Source organism: Telopea speciosissima, chromosome 3, assembly GCF_018873765.1.
Source record: "Telopea speciosissima isolate NSW1024214 ecotype Mountain lineage chromosome 3, Tspe_v1, whole genome shotgun sequence".
Taxonomy (NCBI): domain Eukaryota; kingdom Viridiplantae; phylum Streptophyta; class Magnoliopsida; order Proteales; family Proteaceae; genus Telopea; species Telopea speciosissima.
This window is the reverse complement of record NC_057918.1, coordinates 17,798,546-17,807,885: the sequence shown is the minus strand read 5'-3', so window position 1 is coordinate 17,807,885 and position 9,340 is coordinate 17,798,546. Positions and strand designations below refer to the sequence as shown.

At 40.8% G+C, this 9,340-nt stretch overlaps 1 pseudogene; it reads left to right on the top strand.

The window, feature by feature from the left end:
• Positions 1-4,415: 4,415 nt before the first annotated feature.
• On the top strand, positions 4,416-9,274 carry LOC122657128 (annotated as a pseudogene).
• The last annotated feature ends 66 nt before the right edge of the window (positions 9,275-9,340 follow it).

Genomic DNA, 9,340 nt, shown 5'->3' with positions numbered 1-9,340 from the left:
TTGTTCTTTTTTTTTTTCTTTTCTGTTTTTATGGTTTGGTTATAGCTGGTTCGGCTTTTGGTTGGTCCATCGGTTTTGATTTCTATTGTTCTTAAAAACCCAGGCCGAAGTCGAACAGATAATCATGCGGTTCATTTGTGAACTATATTTTTGTTTTCCTATGTGACCGACTCAAATTGAATTGAACCTTCACATACGAACAACAAACCTTTCCTACAACAATAAATAAATTTCTTTCTGTTTTTTTCTCTGATCTTGTGCGGTAGATTTGTTTGCTCCACTTGCATATGAATTTGCTTAGGGATTCATTGCTTCTTTGTCTTTTGACAAACTAACTAACATTCCAATGAGAAAAAAGAGTATTTGAAGATTTGCTGTTGGAGCAGTATGACTGAAACGAGATTCTGATATAACTTCTGGCAAAGGTTTTGATGTGAGTGATAGAAAAGGGAATTGCAGTTCTTCATTTAGCAGTAAATTTTCATCAGAGATCTTGATTGACCAGCCTGTTGAACTGGTGGAGAACTCGAATCGGACTGGAAGCTTGACAAATGATCCATGTCATTCCCGGAAAACAGTGAACTCTAAAATCCAAAAGGATTTGGTTGCAAATACCTTCAACAAGGAAGCCAATGCAATTGATCTTGATCAAGGAAGACATTCTTTCGTTATTGAGGAGGATGTTTTGGAACTTAATACTGCACTGCCTTAAAAAACCATCTCCTGATTTGAAACCTCAAATGCCATCTCGTTTTAGTGGCAGCGCAAAGTCCAGTTTGTCAAGTCCAAGTTCAGCTTGTGACACCAATAGAGCTCGGGGGCATGGACAAAGCAGTTGGGTAGGGCTCTCTGCTTCATGCAATGACACTAAGAATGACACTGACAATGCTTATGCCAGTGTTATGAAGGATGATGTAGTGTTGCTTTCTGATGATATTAAAGAACTTCCTTTGCTTAACATCAAAAAAGAGACTCCATGTTCCGCTTCCATTTCAAATCCAGGTGAGTTTAATTGAATAGTTAGTGAATGAGGGAGGGGCATGAATTGGAATCTGCAATCACTGCATTTCCAACATTTTTCAAGTGTTATATTGCTACTTGCATGATATGATAGATGGCAATGAGCATCAATAAAGCACTGTTTGGATCTTCTCAAGTGCAAATTGTCATTAGTTGTCCACTATTATAATAGATCAGACATAAAATGAGTAGCATTCTTTGATTGATTTATAGACCATAAATGTAAAGTGCTGTTAAATCTCAATCATTTCCTTTTGGTTCTAGAGTTCCCATTTTCTTTCTCTAAATATTCGCGTATTGTCAATTGAAATAATCGCTAATCACGGCCTTGATTTTGAATTCCTAGTGGTCCAGAAGCAGACCCGAGTGAAGAAAGCTCGAGGAGTTGAACCTTGCAATGAACAAAGAATTTGAAATTATACTTTTAGAGAAGTAGTTGTAAGAAAAATTGTTAAGAGTGAGATTAATCGATCAAAGGAGTAAAGCTTTGTATGGGAGGTCCCCAAATGGTGGCACCACTTGAGCGATTGAGGATGAAGGCCGGGGGAGAGAGTGATGTCAAGGGAGAGGTGGCAGAAGGCCTCCTACAAGCAGTTCCAGCACGAGGCGTTCTAGAGGAAGTTGTTCAAGACACCAGTAACAAGGGAGTGGACAATGAAGAGATAGTTCAGGTGAACCACCAAGTGGAGAGAAGTTCGCTGTGGGGGAATGCCACAACGGTTAAGGAGGAAAGAGAGGAGACATGAGAGAATGAGAGATGGAAATCAAGCCCCAAAACTATAAGAAAACGTACATGTGATGAACGAGTAACGAGTAACGAGTAACATTGTTTTACGTAATTTTGAAAGGACAAAGTTTTCTTCCACCACCCGGGGTGAACGTTTAGCTACTATTCTAGATTTCACAAATCGCTGTAAGATTTTAGTTTGTTCTCCAAAATGCCCTTCTAATGTCCCGCACGCATCTGAACCAGCTGCCGTGAATGGATTTTTTTTTTTGGATGAGTGGTAAATTATCACCTCAATTTGCCTGCCCGTTAATTTCCTCAAGTCCATCTAATAGAGGGAGGTGGATCCCACCTGGGCATTGTATTCAGGCAGGGGGTAGGGGAATTTTTATCTTCTCAATTACATTGCCCGTACTTGACGTCAAGTACATCTAATAGAGGGAGGTGGACCCCACCTCGGGCAATGTGTTCAGGCAGGGGTAGGATAGTTATTTTGCCTCCTTTGTTAGTTGTACTTGACGTCAAATACGGGCAATGTAATTGAGAGGATAAAGATCCAGGGGTAGGGTGGTTATTTCCATCCCCCTATTAGATGGAATTGAGGAAATTGACGAACAGGTAAATTGAAGGGATAAAGATCCGTAGCAGTGCTACCCTTCAACACCATAAACACATCATTTAAATCGAAACCGTTGAATTTCTGAAATTGAATTTTAACCATTAAAAATATAACATGTTAATGGAGAGTAGGATTTCTCACCGACTCCGGGGGAGATCGAGAGCTCTCATGTGCGTCGATGCTGTTTGCACCTCTATTTTCTTCGTTGAGGGTTTCAGTTGGGGAAGGGCTTTGAAATTGCAGGGATAGCGGAGGTGTAAGGAGGGAAGGGGGCGGGATTGCAGACTTGCAGGTGGAGGTGGGGAAGATATGAGGAGGAAAACGAGATGCGAAGGGTGGTTTTCCTTCGTCAGTGGGTTGGAGGAGTTGGAGAGGGTGGGCGTTGGTGTTCGGAAAATTATCACCTCCAGTTTGCTGACCGGCCCAGTTCCCCAGTTCCTCTAATGGGGGGATGGTGGACCCCACCCCGGCAGGGGTTTGGGCATGGGTAGAGAGGTCATTTCAGCCCCCCTTTGTTAGAGGAACTGGGGAACTGGGCCGGTCAGCAAACTGGAGGTGATAAAGATCCGTTGGTGTTCTGTGAAGAAAAAGCAGGTGGTGGGGTTGGGAGAACAACAGGGGATGGGGAGTTCTCGTTTCAATCTACGATTTTCGAGCCCCATTTTTTCAATTTTTTTATTCGCCCTCCGTTCAGGGGAGTTGGGAGTAAGGTTGTCATACGGTGTGGTTTTGATTATACGGTGCGATTTCGATTCGGTGCACATTTTGCAAGATAGAAATCAAAACCGCACCGGATAAGAATCATCCAAAATCAAAATCGTTTTATATGCAGTGCGATTTTTACGATTTTTATTATACGGCTAACAACTGGTTTACATGCGGTTTGTGATACCAGTTCACATCTGGTTTCAACTTTGTATCCTTTAATTCTATCATCCACTTCCTTGTTATGTGGGAGAAATTATATATTTCATAAACAAATTAGAATATAATTAACAAATCAGAATATCACTAACAAAACCTTATAATTAATACTCAACCTTCCACCTTTGTACCATTTAATTCAATTAACCCATTTTATAAACAAATCAAAATATATCATCGATTTTGCAAAAGTAAAGCATAAATAATTACTATGGAACTCCACAGCAACTTTGAAACCACTCTAAGAGATGAGACCGTGAAGAAGACAAAGTGAAGTGAACGACTCAACATTGAGGAGAGGCGGCCGGCGACGTAAAGACGATTTCGCAGCCGTGTTAATTGGTGAGTATGTAACTAACTACTAAAACCTAAAGGGTAAAAGGTAAAGGGATTAGTCAATTAGGGTAAAACGTAAAAGGGAAGAGGATTAGACAGTTATGGACTCTTGGATTCTATCCGGTTCTATTCGGTTCAAAATTGATGGTTAACCGACGGTTATCCGATTTTAAACCAAACCGAACCGGATAGAGAACATGTGAAATCAGAATCGCACCATTTTTTTGTGGTCCGATTTGGTTCGATCGTAAATGATAGCTTTCGGTTTCGGTTTCATTTTGACACCCTTAGTTGGGAGGGCGAACAAGAGAAGGAGAGAGATGATTTGATGTCCCTAATTCTTCTAATTTTTTACGCAACTGGTTGCCACCGTCGGAGGAGCAGCGGCAGATGTACAAATGAAACAGCCGGAGAATAGAGAATATTAACTGGTTTAACGGTTAAGATTTGATATAACAGATCAACAGTCAGATTTGAGAGGTGCGTTTAAGGAATGAGTTTAAGGGTAGCACTAATACCTTTTACCTCTTCTTTTGTTTTTTTTTTTGGTTGAAGCGGGGAATGGAAATGATTCATGATTCAATTATTAAATTGGGATAAAGGGTGGGTACGGTGCAGTGTTGTTTCAACGACAATCTTTGTCTTTTTTTGGTGGCCTCTAAATTTTCTGTGGTGTTCAGCTGGTTAGGTCGTCCTTATTGTACAGGCCAAATGGCCATTATATCCTTTGGTTGTCTTCCTGATTTAAGGAATCAAATCTCAGCCTCTGGTCTGATTCAGGCCTCACTTCCACTTCCATGGCTCATCAGAGAAATGGGCTTCACATCGTTATGTTCCCATGGTTAGCTTTTGGTCATTTGATACCATATCTAGAGCTTTCCAAAAGCTTAGCTATAAGGGGTCATCAAATCTCCTTCATTTCCACACCAAGAAACATTGAAAGGCTTCCGAAACTCCCTCTTAATCTATCCCCTCTCATTAATTTTGTGAAGCTAACCTTACCTCAGGTCGCCAACTTGCCAGAGGAAGCTGAAGCCACTTCTGACGTCCCATTCGACAAAATCCAGTACCTTAAGAAGGCCTTCGATGGGCTAGAGGGATCTTTTGGTTGCTTCCTTGAGAACTCATCACCTCCTCCAGATTTGATTATCCATGACTTCTCCCATCACTGGCTACAACCCCTTGCAGCAAAACATGGTGTTCCATGTGCCCACTTCAGTATATTTTTCGCTTCAACGCTTGCCTTCTTTGGCTCCCCGTGGTTGCGTATGGCAGGCGAAGATACCCGAACAGATCCCGAACACTACACTGTTCCTCCCGACTGGATTCCTTCCTCTTCCAATCTGGCATTTCGCCTCTTGAAATCCTTAAAACTGAATTCTCAAGTGGAAACGCTTCTGGAGTGTCTGACGGGGATCGATACAATTCGGTAATCCTAGGATCCAACTTTGTAATTGTGAGAAGCTGTGAAGAATTCGAGGGTGATATTCTAGGTATCCTACGGGAGAAAGTCTACCGGATACCAGTCATTCCAATTGGTCTACTTCCTCCTCCATCAGAGGAAGATACTTGGGAAAGAAGCAAAGATGATGATCTAGAATGGGCCGAAATCAAAAAGTGGTTAGACAAGCAAAGAGAAGGATCTGTGGTTTACATAGCATTTGGGAGTGAAGCAGAAATGAGCAGAGAAGAAATAAATGAGGTAGCTCTTGGGTTAGAGCTATCTGGGTTGCCCTTCTTTTGGGCACTAAGAAGGCCAGCAGGGTCCTCTGAGGTGGAGACGTTATCTATGTTACCATCAGGTTTTGAGAGCAGAACTCAAGGTCAGGGTTTCATATGTTTGGGATGGGCTCCTCAGAGAAGGATATTGACACACCCTTCTCTGGGGGTTTTCTTGAGTCACTGTGGGTGGAGTTCGGTGATTGAAGCTCTTGCAATAGGCTGTCCTCTTGTGTTATTGCCTCTATCAATCGATCAACCTTTGATTGCAAGGTTATTGCTGAGCAAGAATATTGGGGTAGAGATTCCAAAAGATGAACGAGATGGGTCTTTCACAAGAGATTCGGTGGCCAAGTCACTGAGGCTAGTAGTAGTGGACACAGAGGGGGAGATACACAAGGCCAAAGCAAGGGAGAAGAGAAAGGTGTTTGGAGACAAGGCTCGGCTTGACCGATACATTGACGATTTCGATCACTACCTCAGAATTAATCATGGGTGCTGAATGTCTGAGACTCTTTTGGTGTAAGCTCTGTTTTTTGTTATATCATCAGGATTTGCTCTATATTCTTACACTCTTATGTACTCATAAAATAAGAGATCCAATTCTAGAATCTCCTCGTCTCCTCCCCCTACGACGTTATCGATCGTATGTTTGTTTGGTGAGAATGAATTAATGGCAGTTCTGAGCTTCTCTGGTTCAACCCATGGGGATGTCGTCTAGAACTACAGAGATGGGTCACAAGTAACCCATCTCAGTAAAGGGAGTCTTCTATCAGTTGGTTCTGCTGGGGGAATTTTCATGTAGAAGCAAGCGATAGCTGCTAGTTTTCAAAGGTAATTAAAACCATGAGCTTCATTCCCTCATGCGTCCAAAATGGAGATTGTAAGATTTGCTAGCTAGCTTAGAATTTCATTATAGATCTCATCTCTTTGAGGGATATCTGTTTTTTCTTTCTTTGGATTTTAAGTCACTAAAAAATCCTATTTGGGCATCGATCAACCTGGCAGACGATGGGTGAGCAATTTCTAAGTCGATTTGAATCAATGGATAATCTCAATCTCTAAGCAAAATTAGGGATTGAGACAGAGAGATAACAACGCTTCTTTTGTGCAATCCACAAAGGATTTGACCATGCTGCCTACATTGGGTTGAAGATTAAAAAAATTTGGTGTAATAACAAGCTCTTTACTGATACTCTTCTATCTCCAACCAAATGCTCATGGTCGTGGAACTTATTTAAAGATTTTTTATATATATCTGACCGAACCCAGGATGTAAATTTTACTAATGATGGTGATAAGATTTGTCTAACTATAACTAGGAATACTTGCTCCAACAATTCTGTATGCTCCCTAAGTTTTTAATTTATATTATCTTATTTTCCATCCCAAAAAAAAAAACACAAAAACCAGAAGCAAGAAAATGAACCTTACAGAAACAAAAAGGAACCGACAAACTAAAGATCAAAGCAGGAAACACAAGCTGTCATGATTCGTGAACCCTACCATCATTAAACAACGATCATCCGATCGATCTCACTTGCTCCATCAATTGTAACTAGAAGTATAGTTTTAGGAATTGGTATTGGGTGATTGGATCCATGGTTTTAGTGCACCTTATCGGATCATGTATAATCACCTTCAAACTTATATGATATCGATACAGTATCAGCACGCATTGGCCATATCAGACAAGTCTACATTGGTTTTTATTAGTATCAACCGTACCGGGTGGTCCAACACTGATACCTCAAACCATTATTATTATTATTTTATTTTTTTTTGGGGGGGGGGGGTTATATTATAGAACGTGAGAGCTCATGGCTCAAGATTACAAAGATCACTTAGCCTTAGAACGTGCAGTTCAAACATAAATTTTTTTTTTTTTGTGGTAAATATAGTTTATTATAGATAACGGTACACATCATCGATTGGGCCCTCAACTCCTTGCCAAGGAGTCAATCACACTGTTAATCTTCCTTGAAAAAAAAGTTAAAAGAATAAGGGGTAATGAAGAAATCCCATTCTGTAAAAATGAGATAACCTCTCTATTGTCCGATTCAAGAACAACCTTCTGAAATGGCCTCCCTCAAACCATGATTAGATCAGCCGACATTGAAACTGATACCTGGCTAATCGATGGTATGGCACAGATAAAAGATAAAATGGTCAAATCAATACTATTATCAATATCTTTAAGGGTAAAAACATCCAATACAATCAATATCAACCAATATGTCTTAATGAAGATATCGGTTTCAGTACTCACTACCCAATCCGATCCTGTCAATGAACCATGGTTGGTAACCACACATACACGGATCATTTGCACGTACCAACAGGTGAACGTACATCTCAGAGCCAATCACATTTTAATTTTGTTTTCATAAAAGTTCCTCCTCCCCTTGTAAATGGCAAAAATAAGATAGGTGGTTGGCTCTCACATGTACGTTCACCTATATTGATACGGGAAGAGGAACCAAACTCCACAATTGTTGCCGAAAAAGTACATCGAAAGCAGAGGTTTTAGACTTTTAGAAAGGATAAAGAAAGGTTTTCAAAATAATTTGGATGTGATTTATTTCAACCTCAAAAGTTGTTATTGTCTAACATGTTTTTCAAATATAAATGAAATAACAGGATTTTACCCTTATTAAAAGAAGGAATATTTAATATTAAACATAGTCGAAAAACTAGGTTTTGACTTGAGAGAGTCATTCCATTCGAATTAAAAAAACATGAAACCTAATCAGAATTCATGAAGATTCTTCCAATTTTAAAAAATGACTAGACTAGGTCCGAGTTTCCATTGACTCAATATTTTGCCTAGGTCATGTGAAATTCACTGAGTACGTTTTTTTTTTCTTCAGAAAAGAGAGATTTTATTGAATATATAAAAGGAGGCAAACAAGCCTATGACAGAATACTGGCAAAGAAAGCTAAAGCTTAAAAAAGGGGGAACTCAGTCCTAAACCAAATTGGCGAGGGCTTCAAGCCAGTCGCTACCCGAGAAAAATAATAAAACAAGCCTACAGGGGATCTGCGAGGCGCACCGAGGGGGTCCTTGTCCTATTTGATTATCGGGGGACCTCAGCATATACACCAGGCCGATCAAAAGCCACACGAGCCAAAAGAGCCTCCTCCTCTAGTGAAAAGGGAGATGAAGTCTCCTTTTCAACCAGGTGTTGTTCTACTGCCGTGTCCACCGCTTTAACACCAGGCTTTGCCTTCTTTTGACGACGAGTTCTACCAATAACTGGAGTTGTCATACGGCCACCCAAACGACCACCTCGAGGGGCATTCCTACGGCCATCACGATTTTTCCGACCCAACACCTGAGTCCACCCATCTTGCATCTCCTCATGATCAAATTGGTCATAATCCGACCCACCCACATCTGACCTAGATACGCAAGCAGAACCCATACCCATATTTAGGCCCAAATGCATTCCATCCGACCCACCTTGCATCTCCTCATGAACATATGTTTCTCCAATCTTCTCAATGTCCTCTTTATTGACCAATGATTGCACTTGCATGGGGGAATCTCCAGTTGTAGTATGGGTAGGATTTGCAATTTCCAGAATTCCCAAATCTTCTCTAACCGTTACAGCTATGTCCTCCTTCCTTCCACGACATTGGATAGGCTCCACTACTAGAGGTGATATATCCCCTACCTCATCTTCCTCGTTTAAAGAGTCCCTAGTATTTTGGTCATCTTCTAGATCTTTTCCCAATAAGATATTGCATGAGTCAGCATCCAGCATTAGCTCCGTAGGATCATATGTTACCTCCTCTGTAATATCTTCCAACAAAGCAAAACCATTAGTGTGTACAATCTCCTTCCCTTTCCCAGTCGGATTCTTGGGGATATTATTAGGCAAGTGTTTTGAAAAACCATCATTCTTCTCCAAAGAAATGGCAGTTTTGGAAGTCTCCACAGATTTTGCTCCACTGTTATTAGGGGGTATCGCAATCCCAGCACCTTTGCTTTC